Source organism: Mauremys mutica, unplaced genomic scaffold, assembly GCF_020497125.1.
Source record: "Mauremys mutica isolate MM-2020 ecotype Southern unplaced genomic scaffold, ASM2049712v1 001400F_np12_obj, whole genome shotgun sequence".
NCBI lineage: Eukaryota > Metazoa > Chordata > Testudines > Geoemydidae > Mauremys > Mauremys mutica.
In genome coordinates, this window is record NW_025423189.1 from 1 (window position 1) to 26,880 (window position 26,880).

The window sequence follows — 26,880 nt, forward strand, 5'->3', positions numbered from 1 at the left end:
CCCCCCCCCTGCACCCCTATCCCCTGCCCCAGGTCAGAGCCTGCCCCGCTCACTCAACCTCCCCATAGCCTGCAACCCTCCCGCCCCCCAACTCCCTCCCAGAGCCCGCGTGTCCGCACCCCCCCTGCACCCCCATCCCCTGCCCCAGCTCAGAGCCTGCCCCCCTCACTCAACCTCCCCATAGCCTGCACCCCTCCCGCCCCCAACTCCCTCCCCGAGCCCACGTGTCCGCACCCCCCCTGCACCCCCATCCCCTGCCCCAGCTCAGAGCCTGCCCCCCTCACTCACCCTCCCCACAGCCTGCAACCCTTCCGCCCCCCAATTCCCCCCCTGAGCCCGCGTGTCCGCACCCCCCCTGCACCCCCACCCCTGCCCCAGCTCAGAGCCTGCCCCCCTCACTCAACCTCCCCATAGCCTGCAACCCTCCGGCCCCCCAACTCCCTCCCAGAGCCCGTGTGCGCACCCCCTCTGCATCCCAATCCCCTGCCCCAGCTCAGAGCCTGCCCCCCTCACTCAACCTCTCCATAGCCTGCAACCCTCCGGCCCCCCCAACTCCCCCCCGAGTCTGTGTGTCCGCCCCCCCCCTGCACCCCTATCCCCTGCCCCAGGTCAGAGCCTGCCCCCCTCACTCAACCTCCCCATAGCCTGCAACCCTCCCGCCCCCCAACTCCCTCCCCGAGCCCACGTGTCCGCACCCCCCCTGCACCCCCATCCCCTGCCCCAGCTCAGAGCCTGCCCCCCTCACTCACCCTCCCCACAGCCTGCAACCCTCCTGCCCCCCAACTCCCCCCCAGAGCCCGTGTGTCCGCACCCCCCCTGCACCCCCATCCCCTGCCCCAGCTCAGAGCCTGCCCCCCTCACTCAACCTCCCCACAGCCTGCAACCCTCCCGCCCCCCAACTCCCCCCCCGAGCCCGCGTGTCCGCACCCCCTCTGCATCCCAATCCCCTGCCCCACCTCAGAGCCTGCCCCCCTCACTCAACCTCCCCATTGCCTGCAACCCTCCCGCCCCCCAACTCCCCTCCCGAGCCCGAGTGTCCGCACCCCCCTGCACCCCCATCCCCTGCCCCAGCTCAGAGCCTGCCCCCCTCACTCACCCTCCACACAGCCTGCAACCCTCCGGCCCCCCAACTCCCTCCCAGAGCCCGTGTGCGCACCCCCCCTGCACCCCCATCCCCTGCCCCAGCTCAGAGCCTGCCCCCCTCACTCAACCTCCCCATAGCCTGCAACCCTCCCGCCCCCCAACTCCCTCCCGAGCCCGCGTGTCCGCACCCCCCCTGCACCCCCATCCCCTGCCCCAGCTCAGAGCCTGCCCCCCTCCCTCAACCTCCCCATAGCCTGCAACCCTCCCGACCCCCAACTCCCTCCCAGAGCCCGCGTGTCCGCACCCCCCCTGCACCCCCATCCCCTGCCCCAGCTCAGAGCCTGCCCCCCTCACTCAACCTCCCCATAGCCTGCAACCCTCCCGCCCCCAACTCCCTCCCAGAGCCCGCGTGTCTGCACCCCCCTGCACCCCCATCCCCTGCCCCAGCTCAGAGCCTGCCCCCCTCACGCAACCTCCCCATAGCCTGCACCCCTCCGGCCCCCAACTAGCTCCCAGAGCCCATGTGTCTGCACCTCCCCTGAACCCTCCATCCCCTGCCCCAGCTCAGAGCCTGCCCCCCTCACTCAACCTCCCCATAGCCTGCACCCCTCCCGCCCCCCAACTCCCTCCCAGAGCCCGCGTGTCTGCACCCCCCTGCACCCCATCCCCTGCCCCAGCTCAGAGCCTGCCCCCCTCCCTCAGCCTCCCCATAGCCTGCACCCCTCCTGCCCCCCAACTCCCTCCCAGAGCCCGCGTGTCCACACACCCCCTGCCCCCCAATCCCCTGCCCCACCTCAGAGCCTGCACCCATCACTCAACCTCCCCATTGCCTGCACCCCTCCCGCCCCCCAACTCCCTCCCCAACCCCGTGTGTCCGCACCCCCCTGTACCCCCATCCCCTGCCCCAGCTCAGAGCCTGCCCCCCTCACTCAACCTCCCCATAGCCTGCAACCCTCCCGCCCCCCAACTCCCTCCCAGAGCCCGCGTGTCCGCACCCCCCTGCACCCCCATCCCCTGCCCCAGCTCAGAGCCTGCCCCCCTCACTCAACCTCCCTATAGCCTGCAACCCTCCTGCCCCCCAACTCCCCCCCCAAGCCCGCGTGTCTGCCGCCCGCAAGCCCCCATCCCCTGCCCCAGCCCAGAGCCTGCCCCCCTCACTCAACCTCCCCATAGCCTGCAACTGTCCCGCCCCCCAACTCCCCCCTGAGCCCCTGTGTCCGCACCCCCCTGCACCCCCATCCCCTGCCCCAGCTCAGAGCCTGCCCCCCTCACTCAACCTCCCCATAGCCTGCAACCCTCCCACCCCCCAACTCCCTCCCACAGCCCGCGTGTCCGCACCCCCCTGCACTCCCATCCCCTGCTCCAGCTCAGAGCCTGCCCCCCTCACTCAACCTCCCCATAGCCTGCAACCCTCCTGCCCCGCAACTCCCCCCCCGAGCCCGCGTGTCTGCACCCCCCTGCACCCCCATCCCCTGCCCCAGCTCAGAGCCTGCCCCCCTCAGTCAACCTCCCCAATGCCTGCAACCCCTCCCGCCCCCCAACTCCCTCCCCGAGCCCACGTGTCCGCACCCCCCGTGCACCCCCATCCCCTGCCCCAGCTCAGAGCCTGCACCCCTCACTCAACCTCCCCATAGCCTGCACCACTTCCGCCCCCAAACTCCCCCCCTTAGCCCACGTGTCCACCCCCCCCCGCACTCCCATCCCCTGCCCCAGCTCAGAGCCTGCACCCCTCACTCAACCTCCCCATAGCCTGCACCCCTCCTGCCCTCCAACTCCCTCCCAGAGCCCGCGTGTCCGCCCCCCCTTCCCCCCATCCCCTGCCCCAGCTCAGCGCCTGCCCCCCTCACTCAACCTCCCCATAGCCTGTAACCCCCCCGCCCCCCAACTCTCCCCCCCCGAGCCCGCGTGTCCGCACCCCCCTGCACCCCCATCCCCTGCCCCAGCTCAGAGCCTGCCCCCCCAATCAACCTCCCCATAGCCTGCAGCCCTCCTGCCCCCCAACCCCCCCCCGAGCCCGCGTGTCCGCCCCCCCCCTGCACCCCATCCCCTGCCCCAGCTCAGAGCCTGCTCCCCTCCCTCAACCTCCCCATAGCCTGCAGCCCTCCCGCCCCCCATCTCCCTCCCAGAGCCCGTGTGCGCACCCCCTGCACCCCCATCCCCGGCCCCTGTTATGAGCCTGCCCCCTCACTCAACCTCCCCATAGCCTGCAACCCTCCCGCCCCCCAACTCCCTCCCAGAGCCCGCGTGTCCACCCCCCCGGCTCCCCATCCCCTGCCCCAGCTCAGAGCCTGCCCCCCTCACTCAACCTCCCCATAGCCTGCATCCCTCCCTCCCCCCAACTCCCTCCCCGAGCCCCCGTGTCTGCCCCCCCTGCACCCCCATCCCCTGCCCCAGCTCAGAGCCTGCCCCCCTCGCTCAACCTCCCCATAGCCTGCAACCCTCCCGCCCCCCAACTCCCCCCCGTGCCCGCGTGTCCGCACCCCCCTGCACCCCCATCCCCTGCCCCAGCTCAGCGCCTGCCCCCCTCACTCAACCTCCCCATAGCCTGCAACCCTCCCACCCCCAACTCCCCCCCCAGAGCCCGCGTGTCTGCACCCCCCCTGCACCCCCATCCCCTGCCCCAGCTCAGAGCCTGCACCCCTCACTCAACCCCCCATGGCCTGCAACCCTCCCGCCCCCCAACTCCCATCCCCTGCCCCAGCTCAGAGCCTGCCCCCCTCACTCACCCTCCCCATAGCCTGCAACCCTCCCACCCCCCAACTCCACCCCCGAGCCCTCATGTCTGCACCCCCATCCCCTGCCCCAGCTCAGAGCCTGCCCCCCTCACTCAACCTCCCCATAGCCTGCACCCCTCCCGCCCCCCAACTCCCTCCCAGAGCCCACGTGTCCGCAGCCCCTCCTGCACCCCAATCCCTTGCCCCAGCTCAGAGCCTGCACCCCTCACTCAACCTCCCCATAGCCTGCAACCCTCCCGCCCCAGTAAGCTACCCCGTGCCCAGCACCCCTCCGGCTCCCTACGCCCAGCACCGCACCACCCAGAGACCCCCACAAACCCCCAGCCCAGCACCCCTCCAGCTCCCTACGCCCAGCGCCGCCCCACCCAGAGACCCCCGCAGACCCCCCTGCCCAGCACCCCTCCCACTCCCTACGCCCAGTGCCGCACCCCCCAGAGGCCCCCACCGACCCCCTGCCCAGCACCCCTCCAGCTCCCTACGCCCAGCTCCGCACGACCCAGAGACCCCCACAGACCCCCCTGCCCAGCACCCCTCCCACTCCCTACGCCCAGTGCCGCACCACCCAGAGACCCCCACCGACCCCCTGCCCAGTACCCCTGCGACTCCCTACGCCCAGCGCCGCACCACCCAGAGCCCCCCTCAAACTCCCTGCCCGGCACCCCTCCGACTCCCTACGCCCAGCGCCACACCACCCAGAGACCCCCACAAACCCCCTGCCCAGCACCCCTCCGGCTCCCTACGCCCAGCGCCGCACCATCCAGAGACCCCACAAACCCCCTGCCCAGCACCCCTCCGGCTCCCTACGCCCAGCGCCGCACCATCCAGAGACCCCACAAACCCCCTGCCCGGTGCCCTCCCAGATCACTCCCCCACCCACTCAGAACCCCCCCCCCAGATCCCCTCACTGCCCAGTGCCCCCCTAGCTGAAGACCCCCACAGCCCTCCCACAACTGCACAGTGCCCCGCACCTCCCCACCCAGAGGGTAGGTCCATACTTACCCGCCGGGTCGACGCGGAGAGTTCGACTTCTCGGAGTTCGAACTATCGCGTCTAATCTAGATGCGATAGTTCAAACTCCGAACGCACTCCCGTTGACTCCGGAACTCCACCACCGCAAACGGCGGTAGCGGAGTCGACGGGGGAGCCGCGGAGTTCGATCCCGCGGCGTTTGGACAGGTAGGAAATTCGAACTAAGGTAGTTCGACTTCAGCTACGCTATTCGCATAGCTGAACTTCGTACCTTAGTTCAACCCCTCCCCCCCGCGTAGTGTAGACCAGGCCAGAGTCCCCCCATAGATCCCCTCACTGCCCTGTGGCCCCCCACTGCCACAACTGCACAGTGCCCCGCACAGACCCCCCACACTTCCCAGTGCCCCCGACACACACAGATCTCCCCCACTGACAGCCCCCCAACACACAGAGATCTCCCCACCCCCCCCTGCCCAGCACCCCCCAGACCCACTAGAGACCTACTCTCCCACACCCTAACCCCCAGCCACAGTAGCCGGCCCTGATGGGAGGTGACTGTGTCTGCCAGGCTGAGATGGCAGCGCAGCCAGAGCTGGTCCTGGGGCAGGAGAACTCCAGCCCCTTGGGAGTGGTGGAAGCAGCCAGGCTGGAGCAGGAGCAGAGCCTACCCGGGCCAGGCTCTCTCAGGACCCAGCTGAGCCTCCCCCCGCCCCCGACTGTTCCCTGTGAGTGGCTGAGACTGGCCCAGCCTCTGCACCAGTCCCAGGTGGCTCTTCCCCCGGGGAGGCAGGTGAGCCCCACAGGTCCCAGGCAGTGGAGACAGCAGTGCTGGGGAGTGGGGCAGATCCCTGAGACGTGACTCCCGAGATCCCACCCAGCCCACCCACACCCATCGGCCCCGTGGCCAGCAGCCCTGCTGAGCCTCATGGTGGCCCCCAGCTGCTGGGTGATGAGCCCTCTACAGCAGTGGCATAGCCAGGTTCTAACATCAGGGGAGCAAACACATAAAAAGAGGCACCACCCAACATATCAAATTACTAATTACATACGTTTAAATTTGTTATACATATTTATTTTGTACTTAAAATAAAAACCCAAGAATGATCCAGCCACAGGAGGATTTGCACAGCCGGAATTTTGCAGGAGAACTTTAGATTATACTTAGATATACTTTTGATTCTAGAAACTAAACGATAGAATACAGTAGCTTATAATTGTCACAGGTTTAAAAAAAATACCGGCCATTTTTTCCAGTTACTAATTTCATTTTAAAATCAATCAATGAAATGCACTTTATTTATAATAGATCATAATACTAAAGTCACCAAAAAGGCATAACAAATACAAGTTTTATGAGAATTGGTGAGCAAAGATCTCATAGCTCTTCAGGGTTGGACAAAGCAGTAATTTCCCTTAAAGTAGCTTTATTCATGGGGTTTTTAAAAAACAGAAGACATCTCTACGACACAGGTTGGCAGTCTAACATTTTTGAAACACTGAGTACTGAAAGTTAGACTATTTAACCAATTTAAGCTGTACACACATACACACACCCCTCTCTCTTCCTGCTTTCCTATCACCAGTTCTGTTACTACAGGAATGAAATCTAGACATCCTTTAAAAAGGAGTTACCTGTTCCGTAACTGGTGTTCTTTGAGATGTGTTGCTCCGGTCTAGTCCACAGTAGGTGTGCGTGCTCGCCACGTGCACCGGTGCCAGAAATTTTTGGAGAACTGCTGCGACCCCTGGAGTGGCACCGCTATAGCGCTATAAGGGGAGCTGCGCACTCCCCCCACCCTCAGTTCCTTCTTGCCAGACAACTCCGACAGAGGGGAAGGAGGCTGGGATGTGGACGAGACAAGAGCAACACATCTCGAAGGACGCAAGTTACGGAACAGGTAACTGTCCTTTCTTCTTCGAGTGACTGCTCCTGTGTATTCCACAGTAGGTGACTCCAAGCTATATCTGATGGAGGTGGGTAGGCGTTTAAGGGTTATCAGGATGGAGTACCACCCTACCAAACCCCACGTCATCCTGTGCTTGGGAGACGATCGCATAGTGCGAGGAAAAAGTGTGGACAGATGACCACGTGGCAGCCCTACATATGTCCTGGATAGGGATGTGGGTGACATAGGCGGCCGACGAGGCTTGCACTCTCGTAGAATGCGCCTTCACTATAGGCGGTGGGGTAACCCCTGCCAAGTCGTAACACGTGCGTATGCACAAGGTGATCCAGCAGGAAATGCGCTGGATGGAAACTGGGTGCCCCCTAATCCGCTTGGCTGACGCAACAAATAGTTGCAAGGACTTCCTGACCAGCCTGGTTCGGTACAGGTAGAAGGCCAGCACATTAGCCAGGAGGAAGCAGATCGTGAGTGTTTTCGACCACAAACCCCATCCTTCCAGATTTGCAACCATCCCTGGACCAGTGACAGGTGCACAACCATCCCTGGACCAGTGACACATGCATAACCATCCCTTGACCAGTGACAGGTGCATAGGCAGCCAAGTCATTGGAAATAAGCAAGGAGGAAGCCAGTGGAAAAAATGAATGGGGCCACTCTGGTTATCACCTTGGGGTCAGGGGTGTGCTCTGTACCCCAAACCTTACTTCCCTTTTCACGTATTCACACAGAAAAAAGTGAAAGAGCACGCCTCAATCATCCAATAGGTCAATTTGGCACATTAGCCAGGGGGAAGCAGATCGTGAGTGTTTTCGACCACAAACTCCATCCCTCCAGATTTGCAACCATCCCTGGACCAGTGACAGGTGCACAACCATCCCCGGACCAATGAAAAGGGCCACTCTGGTTATCACCTTGGGGTTAGGGGTGTGCTCTGTACCCCCAAACCTTACCTCCCTTTTCACATATTCATACACAGAAAAGTGAAAGAGCGCGCCTCAATCTTCCAAAAGATCAGGGTTCGGCAACCTTTCCGAAGTGCTGTGCCGAGTTTTCATTTAGTCTCTCTGATTTAAGGTTTCGTGTGCCAGTAACACATTTTAATATTTTTAGGTCTCTTTCTATAAGTCTATAATATATAACTAAACTATTGTTGTATCTAAAGTAAATAAGGTTTTTAAAATGCTTAAGAAGCTTCATTTAAAATTAAATTAAAATGCAGAACCCCCCAGACTCCTGCAATAGGTCAATGTGGCACATTAGCCAGGAGGAAGCAGAATGTGAGTGTTTTTGACCACAAACCCTGTCCCTCCTGATTCACAGCCACATGGACCAGGCGGCAGCAAGTCCTGAGCAGGAGCCCAGATGGTCACGTTGCGCGGCAGAAACTGCACCTAGTCGCAAAACGGGAGGGTTGCACAATGTGTCGTCACACCGGCCCCAGGTTACACCGTCCTGCTCCTGCTGTGCCAGTGCCCCCCTGCTTCTGCCCCCACTGCCCAGCACCCCCCCAGCTGCCAGTCACCCACCCTGCTGCTGCTGGTGCCCCCACTGCCCAGCGCCCCCCCAGCTGCCAGTCATCCGCCCCCCTGTGCTGCTGGTGCCCCCCCAGCTGCCAGTCACCCCCCACTCTGCTGCTGCTGCCCCCACTGCCAGGGAGTTTTCCTGCTCCATACTCCCCTCACGTACCCTCTTAAAGCACCTCCCCAAAGGGCTCCCTGCTGCCCATGTGAAGGGTGGGGATGTGGGGGGGGGGAATTATTACTGTCTGTTTATGGAACTTCCATATACAATCCCGTCACATTGTCCAACTACTGTCACTTACTTAGTATAAAATCTCTTCAGAACCGGGTGCTTTTCTCTCATTATCAAATATTTCTTTTTAGACCTATTTCTTCCCCAGTTCTCAAGGATAGATTTAAAATATCCCGTGTGCGGTGCTGTAGTAGCCATGGTGAGCCCAGGATATTCGAGGCTGCCCCCGTGATTTATATACAAACGTTCCGTGTTATTCTCCATCCCATTCCTTGTGAATCTGAACACGTTCGCTTTTCTGCTGGCAGCTGTGCAGTGAGTGGAGCTTTGCATTGATCTGTCTACAGCAGTGCTTCCCAACCTTTTTGTGGCCAGTAGCACATTCATGTTTTCAGAAGAGAGTGTGGTGGGCGCCAACAATTTTTCAAGGCTTATTTTCTGTTTACGTTAAATATACAAAAAAAAATCATTTAATATTACATAATATATGAATCCATAAGATAAAAACGGTAATTTTACATGTGAAAGGTATTAACTAAATTATTCGGCAATTACTCTTTCACCTTCCCATGTGAATTTGTTCTTTTTTATCCACAAAACATTTTACAAAATAAATATCATAAACAGTTTTCATCTTCTTTATTTTTAAAAAAGTAAAACATTGTTGAACTGCTGGTCCAAATATATTTATTATTCTTACTTTAACATAGAATGAAGCCTGCAGCCCCAGAGTTCTCTGTTCCCGGCCGGGGCTGGGATGCAGCTTCTCTCCAGCTTCGAAGCCACAGCCCCGTGCCTGCCAAGGACAGAGAACGCCGGTGCCTGCAGTCTCGGAGAAGCTGGAGAGAAGCCGCAGCCCCGCGCCTGCCAAGGACAGAGAACGCCGGCGCCTGCAGCCTCGGAGAAGCTGGAGAGAAGCCGCAGCCCCGCGCCTGCCAAGGACAGAGAACGCCAGCGCCTGCAGCCTCGGAGAAGCTGGAGAGAAGCCGCAGCCCCGCGCCTGCCAGGGACAGAGAGCACCGGCACCCGCAGCCTGCAGCCCCGGAGAAAAGCTGCAGCCCCGCGTCTGCCAGGGACAGAGAGCACCAGCGCCCGCAGGCTGCAGCCCCGGAGAAGCTGGAGAAAAGCTGCAGCCCCGCGCCTGCCAGGGACAGAGAGCACCAGCGCCCGCAGCCTGCAGCCCCGGAGAAGCTGGAGAGAAGCTGCAGCCCCGCGCCTGCCAGGGACAGAGAGCACCGGCGCCTGCAGCCTGAGTTCTCTGTCCCCGTCAGGCGCAGGGCCACAGCTTCTCTCCCCTGCTGGGCAGTAGGTGGGCACACATAAATGCCCCGGTGGGCGCCATGGCGCTCGCGGGCACCACGTTGGGAGCCACTGGTCTACAGCCACGTGCAGATCCCTTTCTTTAGTTGTGTAGCCGATATGTTCTGCTGACGCTGCCAGGTGTAATGCATGTTCAGTAGGGGGTTCTCCCCTACTAATGCTGCAGTGTCCTTCTCCTCTAGGTTAGTATATTAATGATCTCATTTTGGTGTCACGTGTGTCAGTTTGTTGCCATGGCACTCGTGTGCTCAGACATCTGAGGATGCTCTGCAGAAAAGCTCCTTGAGTGGGGTGATCCCCAGGGAGTAGCTCAAACCTCCAAAGTGCCTGGCCAGGGGCAGGACATTAGCCCAGCAAGGGAGGGGTGTGGCAGTGACATCACAAAGGCCTTTTGCAGGACCTCAGCCTATTGGTCCAAGGTGGTGGGGAGGTGGTGACCTCACAGAGAGATGCTGACATCAGCCAGGCAGGACAGGGGCGAGGGAAACCTCAGAGACCCCTGTGGCTTTGCTCCAGCAAGTCTCCTTCTCCAGGTCTCTCTTTGAGGACTGAGAGAGTATTCGGGTTCACGGACGTGAGCGCCAGGAGGAACCTCTTTCGAGTTTTCTCCTTCCTTTCTAGGGAGCCCTGTGAGGAGCTAATTTAAGGGGTGGGGGGAGCTGGAAGGCTCCCTGGATAAAGGAAGGGGGCAGAAGTGGGGGACGGGCAGGTGACTGGCAACTGAGGGCTGGGGGAAACTGTGTTGGTAGTTTGGGGGCAGTGGGTGGGATTGGGAAACTGGGGTCTGGACAGTCTCCATGGGGGACACGTGCGCTTCTCATCCCCACCTTGGCAGAGAACGGGCACCTCCTCCCACCCCCACTCCAGGGGCAGCCATGTGCTGGGGAATGACTCAGGGCAACAATTTCCCACCTACACAAGGACAAATCGCTGCAGATAAAATGGGTGGGAAAAACTGCCCCATGGGAGAGATTTTGAATTGACACTTGAGAGATACAGAGAGACCAGGGGGAAAAGGGGAAAAGCTGGAGAGACTTTGTAGGTGGGCGGACGGGGCACAAACAGGGCAGGATTCAGTGAACTCACCTCCCCCCCCCCCCGCGGGAATTTCCTGGCTGCACAAACCAATTCATATTTCCCGCCCCAATGACCTCCCCCCCCTGCGCCCCCAGCTCAACTCCAGTGCCCCCCCCCCGCCCGGATCTTCCCTTTAGCCCCCCCCAGCCCCGCCCCCACCTGCCTGACTCCCCCCACCATCAATTCCCTGCTCAGCCCCCCGCTCCCTGTTGCTCCCTCGCCCCGTCCCAGCCCCGCCGCCAGCGCCCAGCGGAACGTTCCGGCTGATGCGGGCGGGGGGAAGGGCAGCGGCTTCAGCAGCTGCTACTGACTATGCGCAGTGCCCGGGAGTAGCACAGCGCTATTGAGAGCGATTTAATGCACCGCCCCCCCATCCCAGCGGGGGGGGGGGGGCGGATCCTGCTGCGGCTCCGCTGGGGCCGAGGCGGCTCCGAGGCTTCTCCCGGGTTCCCTGGGGCAGAGTCACGTGCCCGCTCCCCCAGCGCCCCCCCCCCCCGGGGTCTCTCGCCCGGCTCACGCGGAGGCGGCGGCAGCAGCAGCTTTCTTCTCCCAGCCCCAGCGGGGCTCGCACGGAGCATGCGCAGTAACAGCTGCTGGAACCCTCCCTTCCCTGAGCTGCGGAAAGTGCGAACGCGGCCCCGGGGCAGGCTGGGAGATGTAGTTCCTGATGCTCCCTGAACCGGAAGTGACGTTGGGGGGAGAGACCAAGCAGAGCTGCAAACGCGCGCGGGCTGCTGCGGCTCTGCCTGGCTCGCGCGGGGCCGTTGGAGGGTTGGTGCCGTTGGAGCTCTGGGCATGCGCAGATCGCGGCGGGAGAGCCCTTCATTAACCCCCCCGTGCCCGGCCCGGGCCCTGCCCCGCTGGAGCCGCCCTGGGCTCCGCCCGCCCCCGCTGCGGAGCTGCAGCCTCCAGGTCCCGGAGCGAGCCCCGGGGGCGGGGCCGGGCCGGGCGGTGACTCTGCCCCAGTGCCGGGGTGGGGGGGACCCGGCATCTCGCAGCGCCGGGATCTGCTCCCGGGGGGGGGGGCAGCGCCCGCGGGGGGCTCGGAGCTGCTGCCCCCGCAGGAGCCCAGCGCCCCCCGGGCCCGGCCAGGCTCTGCCCTGGGGCCCCGCGGGGGGTGCCGGGGGGAGGGGCCCGGCCCCACTGGGGTCCCTGTGTGGGGCCGGGCGGGGCTGGGGGGAGAGACCGGGCGGGGGGGGGCGGGAGGGAAATGTCGGTGCAGCCCGGACATGGGGGGGGGGGCCGGTGACCCCCGAGGAGCGGGGAGAGAAAGGGGGGGGCTGAGATCCCCTCGGATTTACCGCTGCCCCCCCCGTGGGGACCCCCCTCCTCCCCCGTCCTGCCCCCTTTCTCCCTAGAGAGCCACGAGCTGGGGGGCGCTGGACGGGGGGGCAGCAGCGGGGGGGGGGGGGGCGCTGGCGCAGCAGCAGGACCAGGCCGGTGGAACCTGGGGCCGGACAGTCTCCAGGGGGCACTTTCCCCTCCGGTCCCTTCCCGGCCTCGCTGCGGGCAGAGCCCGGCCCCGCCTCCCCCCCCGGCCGCTGCGTCTCGGGCCCCGCGAGCTGCTCCCGGGGTCCAGGGCCGGCTCTGGCACATGGCTGGGCTGGGGGCTCCGGGCGGAGCCGCTGCTCCTGGGGCGGTGACGGGGGCGGGGTCTCTGCGAGGGGCGGGGATGAGATGGCATCCCCTTTACCTGAGCTGCGGAGGGCGGAAGCGGTCCCGGGGCAGGCTGGGAGATGTAGTTACTGGTTCGCCCCGGAGCGGAAGTGACGTTGGCGGGAGAGGCGGAGCCGGGCTGCGAAGGAGCGTTGGGCGCTGCGGCTCTGCCTGGCTCGCGCGGGGCCGTTGGAGCCTCTCCCGGCCGGAGAAGGGTTGGTGCTGTTGGAGCTCTGGGCATGCGCAGATCGCGGCGGGAGAGCCCTTCATTAACCCTGGGGTCCCTGCGCGGGGCCGGGCGGGGCTGGGGGGTGAGACCGGGCTGGGGCGGGCGGGAAATGTCGGTGCAGCCCGGACATGGCCGGGGGGGAGCAGGTGACCCCCGAGGAGCGGGGAGAGAAAGTGGGGGGCTGAGATCCCCTCGGATTTACCGCTGCCCCCTCCCGTGGGGACCCCCCTCCCCCCCCGTCCTGCCCCCTTTCTCCCTAGAGAGCCACGAGCAGCGCCCAGGGTGACCCCCCCTCCCCCAACCCCTGAGAAGTTCCCTGTCCCCCCCCCCCCCCGATTGTGCCCCATTTTCTCTCCCCTTCGCCAGTGGCCAGTTCAGGTCTCAGGTTTGGGGGGTTTCCCCCCATTTCCACCTGCAGGGATTTGTCCTTGTGCGGGTGGGAAATGGTTCCCCCGAGTGATTCCTGAGCTGGGCAGAGGGTGAATGGGCAGAGGCTGGGGGGGCCCTGAGACAGGGACACCTCTGGGCTGGGCTGGGGGGGCCACTCTCTGCTGGCAACGGGGCCTGGGAAGGGCCAGGAAGGGGAGGGAGGAGCAAGTGTCCCCCATGGAGACGGCCCAGCCCCAGGTTTCCCAGTCCCAGCTACTTCCCCTCCCCCACCCTACCCAACCCAGCAGCCCCCCCATCACCCCAACTGCTAGTCCAGGGGAAGCCAACCTATGGCACACGAGCTGATTTTCAGTGGCACTCACACTGCCTGGGTCCTGGCCACCGGTCCGAGGGAGGCTCTGCATTTTAATTTAATTTTAAAAGAAGTTTCTTAAACATTTAAAAAACCTTATATACTTTACATGCAACAGTAATTTAGTTCTATATTATAGACTTACAGAAAGAGACAGTCTAAAAACATTAAAATGTATTTCTGGTATGCAAAACCTTAAATTAGAGTGAATAAATGAAGACTCGGCACAGCACTTCTGAAAGGTTGCTGACCCCTGTACTAGTCACATTCCCAGACCCCACTGCCAGCCCCTCCCCATAGCCAGTGACCTCACTCCAGCCCCACTCCTCTCCCTTGTGAAAGCCACATCACCCAGGGATCCCTGCCGGCCATGTGAATGTGAGGCAAGAAGAATCCATCCCCTTCTGTTGTTGATTTAATATCGCTGTATAATCCCCTCAAATTTCCCCTCTTTCCTCTTGAGTGGTTGAATGGTGACATAAAATCTCCCCACATGATGCTTGTCCCTTATATTGGCAAATATTTAGTTTGTGTCCCATTTTCTCCTCAGTTCTGAAATACTGATATCTAATGCTCAAAAATCTTCCCACTTTTCTCTCCAGGTGTGTGACTGAGATCAGGGCTCTTATCGTACTGAGCGTGGCCCTGTGCTGCAGAGACCCCAACTGAGATCTGGGCCCTGTTCTGCCAGGCACTGAAGAGACCCCAGGTGAGATCAGACCTCACTGTTGTGCCAGGTAAAACTGAGACCTGGACCGAGATCATGGCCCCCCTTGTGCCAGGTAGCGCATGACTGTGACCCAAACTGCTGCGTCCATTGTGCTGGGCATTTCAGAGACCTCGACTGAGATCTGTGTCCCTGTTGGGTCTGGCACTGCACTGACCCCGACCCAGATCACGCCCCACCACTGTACTGGGCAATGCACAGACCCTGACAGAGATCCTGCCCCCACATTTTGCCAGATGCTGCAGGGAACCCGAACAAAATCAGAGATCCTACAAGGCTGGGAGTTGCAGAGTCCCCAACTGAGGTCAGGCCCCTGTTCTGCAGGGCTTTGCATAGACACTGACCAAGATCAGGATCCCCATTGTGACAGGTGCTGAACAGACACCAAGGGTATCTCTACCCTGCCATTAAAAACCCCCAGCTGGCCCATGCCAGGTGACTTAGGCTCAGGCGAAGGGGCTGCTTAATTGCAGTGTAGATGTCTGGGCTCGGGCTGGAGCCAGGCTGTAGGACCCTGCGAGGTGGGAGGGTGCCAGACCTTGGGCTGCAGCCCCAGCCGGAACATCGACACCACAATTAAACAGCCCCACAGCCTGGGCCGTGTGAGCCCAAGTCAGCGGGGATGGGCCAGCCGCCGGTGTCTGACTGCAGTGTGGACATGCCCACAGGGACAGAGAGGCCTTGCCACAAAAAGCTCAATGGCTAAATAGGCCAGTGGTGGGAGGCGACTCTCCATTTTACAGATGGGGAAACTGAAGCTCAGAGAGCTGAAGTAATTTGCTCAAGTTTGCATGGAGAATTTGGGGCAAAACTGGGAACTGAACCCAGATTGTTTGAATTCTTGCCTCTCCCCTTAACCCCAAGCCCAGCTTGTGTGTGTGCAGCGTTGTTTTGGTCAGTGTTTGCCTTGCATTGGCTTCCAAGGGAGGCTGTGGAATTTCCTTCATTGGAGGTTTTTAAGACCAGGTTAGAGAGACACCAGTCTGGGAATGTCTAGGGATACTTGGTCCTGACTCGTCACAGGAGGCTTGAGGAGACGACCTCTCAAGATCCCTTCCAGGCCTACAATGAAATAATTCTCTTTTGTGCTGTGTCCTGTTCTACATGGTGCCATTTGGAACTGTGATCGCACCATGTTGTGTAGCAGTTTTATGGTGCATTGTTTTGCCTCAGCATGTTTGGTGCCTGTGTTGTGCTGGTTTGAGATGAGCTCTTTTTTTTTTTTTTTTCATTGTGTAATATTGTCCTAGGGTGTGTTAGTTTGCATCGTGTTTTCTTTTCCTCTGTATTGTCGTTTTATGCTGTGGCTTTTGTTGTTTCTTTTTTCCTTTTTTTTTCTGAGTTTCCTGACATTATGTTGTGGTGGGTTTTACTCTGTATGTTGGAGTTTATACATATATATTTCATGGCATCCTAGAAATGTAGGGCTAGATAGGACCTCAAGATGTCATCAAGTCCAGCTCTCTGCTGAGGCAGGACCAAGTATCTGTAGATTATCTGTGACAGAGCTTTGTCCTACTTGTTCTTAAAAACTTCCAGGGACAGAGACTCCCCAGCCCCCCTTGTAAGACTATTCCAGAGCTGACCTGCCTTACCTCTGGGGACACCCACACAGATTGTAGTGGTGAGCAGCTCTGGAGAGAGAGGAGACCCCAGTGAGTGGCAGCTGGGTAAAGAGACTGAAGTTGGGAGGAGAAACATTGACGTGGCCAAGGTCACCCAGGCTGTCCGTGACTGAGCTAGAAATAGGTTCTAGTGCCACCGTACTGCTGTTTCTGAAGGTCTCTGCCACCCTGGTGTTTTAGGCACTAGTGCAAACCCTTAGTGTAGACAGAATTTGCCTGAGGCCGTGGGGCCCTTTCTTCCTCTCTCGGGGCACCAGGTGAAACAGCACAAGAGTCGACTGTCAGCAAACAAGGGTAAATAAAGGAATGAAAGAAAAGAAGTGGGGGGGACTTTGGACAGATCCCAACAGGATATGGGGCCCTGGGAGACTCTCAGTCCCCTTCAGAGTTTACTGGGTCTCCAGCATTGCCTTTGAGGGTGCTGCTCCCACGCCCTCCCCTCCCCCTTTACTGCCACCACAGGGCCTGTCACCGTCACTTCCTGAGGGGTGACCCCAGAGGGTGTGTTTTGTTATCCCTCTCCCTCCCCGAACCGGACCCCTTGTGCACCCTCCGTCACTCACCTCTGTCTGAGGAGACAAGGCGGATCGTGGGGCGCGGGCGCTGCTGTGCTGGAGATGGGTGGCAGCCTGGACCCTCCTAGAAGGTTGCTGGGATGCTGACGTGCAGTGGAGGAGAATGGGGGCTTGGTGGAGACCACAGACCCTTTGGCTACGCTGTGTCCCTGTGAAGCCTGCTCTTAAAAACTTCCAGGGACAGAGACTCCCCAGCCCCCCTTGTTAGACTATTCCAGAGCTGACCTGCCTTAGCTCTGGGGACACCCACACAGACTGTAGTGGTGAGCAGCTCTGGAGAGAGAGGAGACCCCAGTGAGTGGGCAGCTGGGTAAAGAGACTGAAGTTGGGAGGAGAAACATTGACGTGTCCAAGGTCTCCCAGGCTGTCTGTGACCGAGCTAGAAATAGAGCCCAGTTCTAGAGCTGTTTTGGGTACTGAAGGTCTCTGCCACCCTGGTGTTTTAGGCGCTGGTGTAAATAATTAGGATAGACAGAATTTACACTAGTGCACTCTGGCACTGGTGCACCATGTCCCTGTTTGAAGGCTTGCGGGGGGACAGGGACACTGACTTCTCCTGACCCAGGACACCCACCCCCAGCTGTGTGCAGGGACCGCAGCTGAGCTGCCTGCCAAGACAGCCTGTGCATCCATGGAGAAACCACCTCTTCCTGCAGCCTAATACAGTGGGGTCTGGGGACCTTTCCAAGCTGCGGGTGACAGGGCTCTGGCATTACCGGGGTCTGTTCCTGGCTCTGTCCCTGACCGGCTTGGTGACCTCGGGGAAGTCACAGCCCCTCTGTGTTTTCCTCCTCCCCATTGTCTACTTGGATTGTGATCTCTTTGGGGCAAGGACCGCACTGATTGGTAGAGGTGTTAGTTAAAGCAATTTGGTGGAGGTGTGATTGTGATATGAGAAGATCTGGGTCTGAGTCCCCCATTGTGCGATGAAAGGAGACAGGTGCATGTGTACCTGGAGCTTCCAGTCTGTCTCGTTTCTGCACTGAGCGGTGCATGTTGTCAGGAGGAAACGGGACTGTTTGCCATGGGAATGGTCAGCAGTGAGATGGGATCTGAGAGCAGTCTGTGTGCTTCACGATGGGTGGGTGAATGGAGACTGTTAACTGGAACTTCTGTGAGTAAGGATGAAAGAATTGTAAAAGGGGTGAAGGGCTGTTCAATTGACCAAGTGTGCGGCTGTTTCTGGGGAGCAGGCCCAGTATCTGAGTGTAGAACAGGTGTCGGTAGCTCCTGTACAGCGCAGCTCACCTAAAACCACAGTCTGCCTTAGCAGAGGTAAGCTCTGTCCCCTTCTGTTTGCTTCTGAAAGTTGCCTTTCCCAGGGCTTTGCTGCCTTTGTGAATTGCAGAATTAGGATTGCATTGGTGTGTACTTTCTCTGCATTTCCTGATTATTACAAGTTTGAGTTTTGCTGATCTCTCTTCTGGAGGGGCACCAGACAGCTTCGGGCAACCTTAAATCCTGCTTTCATAAAGTTTTAATAGGTGAATTTCCTAGCTTTTTGCACAGAGCGATGTTGGCAGGAGGAGTTAGCAGCGCTATAGGCAGTTCTGGGTCTCACACAAGTTTGCAATCAGAGGCACAGGGAAGTGCAATGACTTACCCAATGTCACCCAGCAGGCCCGTGGCAGAGCCAGGAATAGTCTGGGTCCAGTGCTCTCTCCACCTAGGTGCTGCGTGATTCTGAAGTTTTGCTCCCCTCTCCTGTACTTTTTGTTACGGCGGAATGGGAATAATGGTCATGCTTTCAAGTGTCTCTCTCCTCCTCCTGACACCATTTGCAGCTCGCCCTCCCCTTCTTTCAAGTGTTTGCCGTGGGCAGTGGTAACAGAGCCAGCGAGAGAAATCTCTGACATGGTCTGTGCCCCAGCTGGGCCTTCTGCTCCTGGTCCAGCCGTGCCCTAGCTCTGCGCCTCCTCCCCTATACACTCTGGCCTGCCCCTGCACCCCGTACACGTGTAACATGTGCCTTGAAACTATTCCTAGTTTGGATTTGGGATGATTAAATTTGTTACCTTCAGCTCCCCCACACTCCAGTTTCCCCCACACTCCCCCACCTTCAGCTCCCCCACACTCCAGTTTCAGTTGTTTGGTGGTGTCCCGATGGTTTTCCACTGATAGTTTGGGAGGGAGCAAGGCTGGACAGTTGAGTTTATAAAGTAGCTGTTCAGTGTCAATGCTTTGTTCCGTACATATGACCCATACGCTGATCTCTCAGTCACTGAGTCTTGACCAGTGATGAGCTTTCTGTAGACACCTCGCAGGACCCTCCTCCAAGCAATGTGTTTGGTGTGATGGGTTTGTCAGGTCTCAGGTGAGAGCTGCTGGCAAAGACCAAGTGACCCTTTGCCAAGGGATCTCTGTGTCACTGTCTGACCCCCCTAGGCCAGGGAGAGGGCGACTTTCTGCCAATGGCCTTCAGGACGGGTCCTGAGTTCACTGCAGTGCCCCATGTCCCCTCTCCATTTCCCTTCTCGCTGTGCTGTCTGGGACGCTGCCCCACTTCCTGCTCCCCAGGCCACCCCGTGTCTACTCCATGTGCCAGGCTGCTGGCAGCCCCCAGGGAGAGGCCATCCAGCCCCTCAAACTGGTGCCCAACTGCTGGGCCTCAGGCCTTCTGGGGTGCAGCTCTGAGAGTCCCATTGGCCCCTGCCCCAGGGTGCTCCGGGGGCACGTCCTTCTCGGGGCACCAGGTGAAACAGCAAAAGAGCCGACTGTCGGCAAACAAGGGTAAATAAAGAATGAAAGAAAGAAATGGGGAAAGCCCTGTGGACAGCTCCCATCAGGATCTGGACCATTTGGCCCACACTGTGTCCCTGTAAAGCCTGCTCTGCAGTGCTGCCAATTGCTGCTGGTGGCGTTGTGCCCGTCTCTGTAACGCTGTCCCCAGTGACTCGAGAGCACGAGCACCAGCCTCAGGCAGACTGGTGAGCAGCAGGGAACAAACCCAAATTGGGTGTGAGGTCTGTATGGAGATTTCACCAACCAAGTATCCAGTGTAAACGCTTCAGGCTCTGTAACAGCATCAACGTGGAACCACAGACAGTTCCCTTGGATGATCCCATATATCTCACCACGCAGGTGAGCTCGCCTTTGTGACAGATGGTCCCTTACTCCAGGGATTCTCAACCTTTTTCTTTCTGAGGCCCCCCCAACATGCTATAAAAACTCCACGGCCCACATGGGCCACAATAACTGGTTTTCTGCATATAAAATCCAGGGCTGGTGTTAGGGGGCAGCAAACAGGGCAACTGCCTGCGGCCCCATGCCACAGGGGCCCCCACAAAGCTACATTGCTCAGGCTTTGGCTTCAGCCCCGGGTGGTGGGGCTCAGGACCCTGGACTTCAGCCCCATGCACTGGGACTTCAGCTTTCTGCCCTGGGCCTCAGTGAGTCTAATGCCGGCCTTGTTGGCCTGAAAGCTGCTCACGGCCCCCCAGGGGGCCCCAGACCCCTGGTTGAGAACCCTGCCTTACCCCACGAATCACAGCAATGTTCAGGTTACTGCCAGTCCCGAAGGACCAGTCACTTCCTTAGGTCAACTGAATCTTAGATCTCACAAGAAAGACAACACTTGTAGCCAGTCCTGTAATAACCTGTATTAAAATTTATTTAAAACCAGAGTTGTTTACAAAGTTAAGGCAGGTTAAAGCAGATGCAGACGAGTTACAGTCTTAAATTTCAAAAGGTAACAGAAGCTTCTATAATAAGCAAGTTCTACATAGCCTGGGTTAGTCCTAAAGAATAAGGAGCTGGGGATCTCTTGCTTATGCCTAGAAACTTTGCCCCCCAGAGTCCAAGCAACATACAGATCATCAGTTCCTTCTGCATGGGGTTTTTTATCCCCTTCCTGCCATGTGCTCTGATCTGGAAACTCAGCTAATGGGAAGTCAAGAGCACAACAACAGTTTTTTGTGTCTTCGTTAACATCCCATAATAGTCTTTCTGATGTTGATGGACCTTTCCTGCCAGGCAGGGTGTAATGCATTCGGTTGCCAGTCAGCACTTCACCTAGGTAAAGTCTCTCTCCTGTCTGGTGATTTACAGAGGCTCACAATGCAGCTAGTCAGATATTAACCCAGGCAGCAACTCACAAGCATTCAATAAAGTGTAAGCGCATTCTTATAATCCTAATACCTAATACTAACACAGGTGAGTCAGACTGATTCCAGTGATGCATTTGTCCATGTTCAGTTAAGACTTGGGAGCTTTTGCAAGAGCTAACACCTCATCTGCCAGTGTCACAGGCAGGCTGGGCAGGGATGGTGTCTCTAGCCTCTGTTTGCCAGAAGCTGGGAATGGGCGACAGGGGATGGATCATTTGATGGTTACCTGTTCTGTTAGTTCCCTCTGAAGCACCAGGCACTGGCCGCTGAACTAGTTGGACCATTGGTCTGATGCAGTGGGCAGCTCTTATGTTCACAGTCTGTATGAGGAGTAACTACTCACTTGGACTCACTGGGGAGCCACAGAAAGGAACAAGATGTGCTGAGGCAAGAAGGCCCAGTCTCAGAGCCCCCGGGGTCATGCTTCCCAAAGGCTAAAACTAGGCCCAGCCCATGAAGGGGGCACTGCCAGGAGAGACTGGATAAAGGCTGGAGCATCCAACAGCTTTGTAAACCTGAGAGAGCTGCCTTGGGGACAGTGACAGGGAGAATCCCCCGAGTGACTCCTTTGATTCTGCTCGTCTCTGGCCTTTGGTTCTTAGAATCATAGAACTGGAAGGGACCTCGAGAGGTCATCTAGTAAGAACCTTTTGTGTACTTGCAAACTGTGATCATGTCCCCTCTCAGTATTCTTTTCTCCAGACTAAACAAACACAATTTTTTCAATCTTCCCTCATAGGCCATGTTTTCTAGAGCTTTAATCATTTTTGTTGCTCTTCTCTGGACTTTCTCCAATTTGTCCACATCTTTCCTGAAATGTGGCCCCCAGAACTGGACACACTACTCCAGTTGAGGCCTAATCAGCGCGGAGTGGAGCGGAAGAATTACTCCTCGTCTCTTGCTTTTTTCGGAACAGTGTAACACTGTTGCCTCATATTTAGCTTATGATGCACTGTGACCCCCAGATCCCTTTCCGCAGTTCTCCTTCCTAGGCAGTCATTTCCCATTTTATATGTGTGCAACTGCTTGTTCCTTCCTAAGTGAAGTACTTGGGATTTGTTCTTATTGAATTTCATCCTATTTACTTCAGACCATTTCTCCAGTTTGTCCAGATCATTTTGAATTTTAATCCTATCCTCCAAAGCACTTACAACTCCTCCCAGCTTGGTATCGTCCACAAACATAAGTGTAACAGAGAGACTCTGCTGCTGGGAGGGTTTCACCCTGTGTCAGAGGGTTACACCCTGGTGGGAGGGGGCTAGGCCTGTACTGGAATAAGGTCACTCTGTGCTTCACAGTGTAGCAGAACCTAGAATGTCTATTAGCAGGGAACAATGCTGGCGGGAAGCGGCTTGTGGAATGGACAAAAACCCCACCTGAACTCTCTCACATTGCCCTTCTCGCCCTGGCAGGTTACAGAATAACGTCCATGTTTCGTTCCAGATCATCCCCTCCTCTCAGGGGGAAGGAAATGGCTGCACTGGAGCTGGCTCAGGTAAGGGATTATATCAGGGAGCTGGTGGTGGGTTCTGCTTGGAGGGAGAGGAGCAGTAAATGCATAGGAGGGTGGGAGCTGCTCGAGGTGGTGGGAGGCAGGAACTATCTAGGGTGGAGGAAGGGAGGGGACAGGATGTGACAAAGCTTCTGAGACTTGTGTAATGTAGAGTGTGATGGGTTGTCACCCCCCGGGGTGCACTGTGGGGGGCTTCTGGGAACCGCTGTGGCCTCTAACCCTGAAGCTGGGCTGGCCCTTCTCACAGTGGTTGGCCGGAGATTCAGCCAGCCTCTCCAGGCCCTGTTATCGTCTAACACGACAGCAGGTGGCACCATGCACCCAGCTAAGCTACCGGAGTGCTTTACCTAAGCCACTCAAGGACAGGGAAGACAACAGCCAATTTCCCAGAGGTAAGTGATAGCAAAGCGATCAAAGCAGATTACTTAGGCTTAGTCTGAGTTTTTGGTTATTTGCTAACATACTAGATGGATAGAATTTGAACTAGCAATTTCTCACCCAGACTGATGCTACAAGCAGTCCACCAAGTTTCCATACACAAGCTTGAAATCCCTTTACCCTGGGACCAACACTTCCCCCAGTTCAGTCTTTGTTCCTCAGGTGCTTCCTCAGGTGGAGAAAGTGAATAAGGAAAAGTTATTTACTTGTTCATGTAATATAAGAACTAGGGGCCACCAAATGAAATTAATGGGCGGCAGGTTTAAAACAAATAAAAGGAAGTTCTTCTTCACACAGCGCACAGTCAACCTGTGGAACTCCTTGCCTGAGGAGATCCTGAAGGCTAGGACTATAACAGCATTTAAAAGAGAACTGGATAAATTCATGGAGGTTAAGTCCATTAATGGCTATTAGCCAGGATGGCTAAGGGTGTCCCTAGCCTCTGTTCGTCAGAGGGTGGCGATGGATGGCAGGAGAGAGATCACTTGATCATTACCTGTTAGGTTCACTCCTTCTGGGGCACTTGGCATTGGTCACTGTCAGTAGACAGAATACTGGGTTGGATGGACCTTTGGTCTGACCCAGTACGGCCGTTCTTATTCCTAGATCGATAGATTCTAGGACTGGCAGGGACCTCGAGAGGTCATCGAGTCCAGTCCCCTGCCCTCGTGGCAGGACCAAATACTGTCTAGACCATCCCTGATAGACATTTATGTAACCTACTCTTAAATATCTCCAGAGATGGAGATTCCACAATGTCCCTAGGCAATTTATTCCAGTGTTTAACCACCCTGACAGTTAGGAACTTTTTCCTAATGTCCAACCTAAACCTCCCTTTGCTGCAGTTTAAGCCCATTGCTGCTGCTTCTATCCTTAGAGGCGAAGATGAACATGTTTTTTCCCTCCTCCTTATGACACCCTTTTAGCTACCTGAAAGATTCTATCATGTCCCCTCTCAGTCTTCTCTTTCCAAACTAAACAAACCCAATTCTTTCAGCCTTCGTTCATAGGTCATGTTCTCTAGACCTTTAATCATTCTTGTTGCTCTTCTCTGGACCCTCTCCAATTTCTCCACATCTTTCTTGAAATGTGGTGCCCAGAACTGGACACAATACTCCAGTTGAGGCCTAACCAGTGCAGAGTAGAGCGGAAGAATGACTTCTCGTGTCTTGCTCACAACACACCTGTTAATGCATCCCAGAATCATGTTTGCTTTTTTTGCAACAGCATCACACTGTTGACTCATACTTAGCTTGTCCACTATAACCCCTAGATCCCTTTCTGCCGTACTCCTTCCTAGACAGTCTCTTCCCATTCTGCATGTGTGAAACTGATTGTTCCTTCCTAAGTGGAGCACTTTGTATTTGTCTTTATTAAACTTCATCCTGTTTACCTCAGACCATTTCTCCAATTTGTCCAGATCATTTTGAATTATGACCCTGTCCTCCAAACCAGTTGCAATCCCTCCCAGTTTGGTATCATCTGCAGACTTAATAAGTGTACTTTCTATGCCAATATCTAAATGGTTGATGAAGATATTGAACAGAGCCGGTCCCAAAACAGACCCCTGCGGAACCCCATTTGTTATACCTTTCCAGCAGGATTGGGAACCATTAATAACTACTCTGAGTACGGTTATCGAGCCAGTTCTGCACCCACCTTATAGTAGCCCCATCTAAGTTGTATTTGCCTAGTTTATTGATAAGAATATCATGCGAGACCGTATCAAATGCTTTACTAAAGTCTAGGTATACCACATCCACCACTTCTCCCTTATCCACAAGGCTTGTTATCCTATTAAAGAAAGCTCTCAGATTGGTTTGACATGTTTTGTTCTTCAGATACAGAGTCAATATCCATAACTTCAGATAACAAACATGATCCATGCACACAAATAGGATAATCATATTCGGCCAATCACAACTTTTCCAATGACACTGCACATGACGCTTCTTGCACAAAATGCCTAATAATTATGGCCTAATCATTTTATACTCCTACCACTATGCTGAATGTGGGGTGTAGTGTCAGATAGGGCCTAATTTCAAGGCACAGGAGTTGGGAATGGAACTTCCCCTCTTTGTGGAACAGGAAATAACCCCCCAGCCAGGGCTGGGAAAACTTCCCAGACTCCCCAGTGCTGGAGCCGGAATCTACTGACACTTCATTAGTTACCACCACCCCCAATCTTTGTGGCAACTGCAAACTTTATCACTGATGATTTTATGTTCTCTTCCAGGTCATTAATAAGAACCAGTCCTTGTGGGAAGCCCCTAGAAAGAAATCCACTCGACCATAGTTCCCCATTTACAATCCCAGTTTTTAATCTATTTAATATATGCCCTGTGTATTTTTTATCTTTCTAGTTTTCTAGTCAAAATGTTGTGCTGAACCAAGTCACATGCCTTACAGAAGTCTAGGTATATTACATCAATACTATTAGTTGCAACAAAACTTTTGATCTCATCCAGTAAGGATATCCAGTTAGTTTGACAATCTATTGTGTCTAAACCTTTGTTAATGGGTACTAATTATATTACCCTCCTTTAATTGGTTATTAATGAACTCCAGTATTGGCTGCTCCATTCTCTTGCCCAGTATCGATTTTAGACTAACACTCTTGTAATTAGCTGGGTCATCTCTTCTACACTTTTTAAATATTGGCACAGCATTAGCTTTATTCCAGTCTTATGGAATTTCCTCAGTGTTCCAAGTCCTAATGAAAATCAACACTAACAGTCCACCACGCTTATCCACCGGGTCTCTCAAAACTCTTGTTATCTGGACCTGCTGATTTAAACACATCTAACTGTAATACCTGCTGTTTAACATACTCATGAGTTGTTGTTGTAATGGAAAGTGTCGTCGTCAACATCTTATGATATGAGTTACATCATTTGTTTTTCTCCAAATCCAGGAGAGAAATATTTATTGAACACTTTTACCTCTTCTGCATTATTTTTGATAATTCTGCCATTTCTATCTAGTAATTGACCACTACCGTTGTTAGGATTAATTTTGTACTTAATATACTTTTTAAAACTTCCTTCTTATTTTTCATTGATTGATCATTGATTTCTGATAGCTTCCCTTACCAATTTTCTACAAATCTGACCTCCTAACTTATAGTCTTTACTATTGACTTCCCCTTTCTTCCATATATTTTATTTGGAGAGTGTTGGGATTCCTACCAGGGAGCCACCAGCAGGGTCCAGAGACAGCCCCATCTCCTGTATCAAGCTCTGGCTAGTGGGTATGTGATAAATGTGATGACCCTGCCTCCGCCTGTCAGCTGGGAGACACAAAGGTTCTCTCTTTCTACCCTCTGATGCCGCCTGGCTGTTCTAGGCAAGGTGGGGTGGGACTCTGTTAACATGTGCCTCCATTTACCTGGTGCTGCTGTTCCGTGAATAGTGGGGCAGCAGGTACTGAGTGTTGAATTCTTGCTCTTTCAGGGGCCGGTGACCTTCGAGGAGGTGGCTGTGTATTTCACCAGGGAAGAGTGGGCTCTGCTGGACCCCACTCAGAGAGCCCTCTACAGGGATGTCATGCAGGAGAACTATGAGAATGTGACCTCGCTGGGTAAGGATTCCCGTCCTCTTGGAATAGGAAATGAAGAGATAAGGTTCATGCCAGCCCCACAATGCCACCTCTACTCTGTCCTGTTTCAGCATCACCCCAATATGCCAGTGACACACACACAGTACCAGAGACCCTCCCCTGCTGCAGAACACTTTGGGAACAGCGCACAGGAGCCGTATTGCAGTGTCAAATAGCTCCTGTTTGCTCAAGTAAACTTCTTTGAGATGGGGTGACCATATCTGCACGGAGTATTTGAGATGTGGGCGTACCATGGATTTGTGTAGAGGCAATATGATATTTTATGTCTTATTATCTATTTCTTAATGATTCCCAACATTCTGTTCGCTTTTTTCACTGCTGCTGCACACTGAGTGGATGTTTTCAGAGAACTATCCACAGTGACTCCAAGATCTCTCTCTTGAGTGGAAACAGCTAATTTAGATCCGATCATTTTGTATGTATAGCTGGGATTATGTTTTCCAATGGGCTGCAATATGTGTTATCCTGACATCTAGTACTGCTGAGATCCTGCATTCAGTGATATCCCTGCCCTTCCTGTTCCCTTTCTCCACTGAACCCCACCAGCCCATGCTTCCTGTTCCCAGCTTCCCCAGGACTCTCTTATTGTCTCTGAACCTCTCTGTCAGCAAGAAGCAGTGCGAGGGAGACTTGCCCTCTCTCTGGAGTCTTTGATTTCTGGGACATGGATTTACTTTCTCTGTGTTTTAGGGACTCTTTGAAATTGAGTGTCTGTGATATTAACCACAGTGCAACCTGGACTGTTGAACAGCTGTGTCCCCTCAGTTCCCAAGCTGGGGTGCCTTTTACACTGCTCTACTGTGAG